This window comes from Rhinopithecus bieti, unplaced genomic scaffold (assembly GCF_001698545.2).
Source record: "Rhinopithecus bieti isolate Rb0 unplaced genomic scaffold, ASM169854v2 scaffold_4967, whole genome shotgun sequence".
Lineage (NCBI taxonomy): Eukaryota > Metazoa > Chordata > Mammalia > Primates > Cercopithecidae > Rhinopithecus > Rhinopithecus bieti.
This window is the reverse complement of record NW_016804726.1, coordinates 1,353,012-1,355,859: the sequence shown is the minus strand read 5'-3', so window position 1 is coordinate 1,355,859 and position 2,848 is coordinate 1,353,012. Positions and strand designations below refer to the sequence as shown.

General features: G+C 54.1%; 1 protein-coding gene and 1 long non-coding RNA gene across 2 annotated transcripts in view; one reads left to right on the top strand and one right to left on the bottom strand.

Moving 5' to 3' along the window:
- Window positions 1–2,848, bottom strand: part of TEF (TEF transcription factor, PAR bZIP family member) — a 34,286-nt gene that overhangs the window by 19,261 nt on the left and 12,177 nt on the right. The gene's annotated exons all lie outside the window — the stretch shown is intronic.
- LOC108528474 (uncharacterized) overlaps window positions 451–2,848 on the top strand; it is an 11,198-nt gene continuing 8,800 nt past the window's right edge. The window contains exon 1 of the long non-coding RNA XR_001885167.1: window positions 451–1,377. This is a non-coding gene — a long non-coding RNA (uncharacterized LOC108528474). The remainder of the gene's footprint in view (window positions 1,378–2,848) is intronic.

Genomic DNA, 2,848 nt, shown 5'->3' with positions numbered 1-2,848 from the left:
CCCCCCCCGCTGCCCCTGTGTCCCCTGATTGGAGCATGCTGGAGTCTTTGTCGTGGGCCTTCTTCCTCGGCGCGGTCCTTTCCCTCCTACCAGTGTTCCCCCTTCACCGCCCTCTTCATAACCCTTGCCCTCCCCAATCACCACAACCTCTCCCTCTTGTCTCCGACTTGCAACCTTCCAGACGCGCCACCGAAGAGGGGCGGGGCTCAGAGCGGCCTGGCCGGCCAAGGGGACCTATCCGAGCTACTGCTCGCGCGGCGTGACCGCCCCCCGTGGGTCACGTGGAGCCGCAGCCGAGTCTGGTCGCGTGGGGTGGGGGCAGAGGAGGAAGGCGCGGAAACAGCCAATGGAGGGCGGGGGCGGGGCCCTGGGAGGCGCACGAGGCGCCGCACGTGCGGGGCTGCGGCGGGGCGGGAGGGGAAGGGAGGGAGAGGCGTTTCTGTTCTGGGGACTCTGCCCGGGGTCGCGGGGCAGGGACGCAGAGCCCAGCCCACACTTCGGCTCCCACGCGACCCAGAGGTCGCCTGAGGGCAGGACCGAGGACCGCGACCTGGCGAGCCGTAGGGATGGCCCGAGCAGGGTTGGCCGCCCCAGAGCGGGGTGTCGGGTTGCCCACGCATCCAGATAAACACTAGCGTGGAGGGAGCATCCCTGAGGCTCTGTCCTGAGCCAGAGCTCGGGTACATGCTTCCGCCCTCCCACTTACTAGCTTATGACCTTGGGAAAGTCTGGTTGCTTCACTGGAGCTTGTTTCCTCGGCCATAAAATTAAGAGATTGGGCTAGATAATCTCTCAGTCCCAAACAGATGTGAAATTCTTTTCCTTTCTAGGACTCTCCCTTGTTTTACCTAGAAAACAAAAACCTCCTTGACACCAGGTACCGATCCCTCGTTTTGTGGGAGAACCACCTCCTCTCCTAAAATATAAATCTTCCCCGGGAGTTCTGCAGGAATCTGTAAAAATGTAATATGTCGAGCGGTACATAAATGTAAAGCTGCGCCTAAACAGCGCTCAGAACTTTGTACCTTTTTATAGTACAGACTCCGCTGCAAACCCAAGCAACATTAGACTCCCCGCTTAACTCCCGGAAGGCAGAGCTTGGCTTGTTTATCCAGCATCCCTGCAGTGGCCCAACCCATCTAGCAGGAGGGGTTGGGGGGTGGTATAGTGATAGCCCTTGGTTCAGCGGGTAGACACATGATCCAAACACCCACAGCCAGCTAAAAGTTGTCAGGCTGATGCAATCAGAATTTTGTTGAGGCTGGGCTTGGTGACTCACGCCTATAATCCCGGCACTTTGGGAGGCTGAGACGGGCGGATCACCTGAGGTCAGGAGTTCGAGACCAGCCTGGCCGACGGCAAAACCCCGACACTACTGTAAGTACAGAAATAATTAGACGGGCATGGTGGCTGGCGCCTGTAATCCCAGCTACTGGGGAAGCTGAGGCAGGAGAATCCTGGGAGGTGGGAGGTTGCAGGGAGCCGAGATCGCACCACTGCACTCAAGCCTGCGCGACAGAGGGAGACTCCATCTCAAAAAATAAATAAAATAATTTGGGGGGGGGGGTTGAGAAGGAAAAAGAAGTTGGGTAGCCGACCAGGCCTGGAAAGCAAGAGATTTGAAGGACTTTGGGTGGTGGTAGGGACAGGATGATGGGTCTGATTCGAAAATTCAAGCTCTCACTGCCACTCTAACTGAACCTCAGTCATTTTCTGAATCTGTTGCCTGTATTGTTTTACCTTTTCAGGCCTCCTTTTCCTTTTATATCAGATGGAGTTAGGGCAGGCTTTACCTTATGGGGTTGGTGTTTTTTCTTTCTTTTTTTCTTTTTTTTTTTTTTGTGAGACGGAGTTTGCTCTTGTTGCCCAGACTGGAGTGCAGTGGCACGATCTCGGCTCACTGTAACCTCCGCCTCCTGGGTTCAAGCGATTCTCCTGCCTCAGCCTCCTGAGTAGCTGAGATTACAGGCGTGCATCACCACGTCCGGCTAATTTATTTTTTTTCTTTTTTTCTGAGAGGGAGTCTCACTCTGTTGCCCAGGCTGGAGTGCAGTGGCAGGATCTCGGCTCACTGCGAACTCCGCCTCCCGGGTTCCCGCCATTCTCCTGCCTCAGCCTCCCTAGTAGCTGGTACTACAGGCGCCCGCCACCGTGCCCGGCTAATTGTTTGTATTTTTAGTAGAGACAGGGTTTCACCACATTGGCCAGGCTGGTCTCGCACTCCTGACCTCAGGTGATCCACCCGCCTGGGTCTTCCAAAGTGCTGGGATTACAGGCGTGAGCCACCGCGCCTGGCCTACCTTATGGGGTTTCTGTGAGCCAATTTGTGTAGGTTCACAGTTGCAAACCTTCAATAAATGTAGTTTTCATAATTTTACCAAAACTGGTTGGCATATCCATTATCCCAGAGGTTAGTATGTTGCTTGTGTCACTCTCTGTAGTGAAAATAGTTAATCGTGTACAGAAAATTGGTTGCATTGTAGAATTGTTAGTGAGAATTCTGTGTGTGGCTAAACTTAAATATCTTTAGGGGAAGCTAACCTAGACAAAAAGTATTCCAAGGAAATTGATTAAATCAATACAGGGGCCGGGCATGGTGGCTCACCCCTGTAATCCCAGCACTTTGGGAGGCTGAGGCAGGTGGATCACCTGAGGTCAGGAGTTCGAGACCAGCCTGGCCAACATGGCAAAACCCTGTCTCCATTAAGAATACGAAAATAAGCTGGGCGTGGTGGCTCACGCCTCTAATCCCAGCACTTTGGGTGGCCGTGGCGGGTGGATCACGAGGTCAGGAGATCGAGACCACAGTGAAACCCTGTCTCTACTAAAAATACAAAAAATTAGGCCG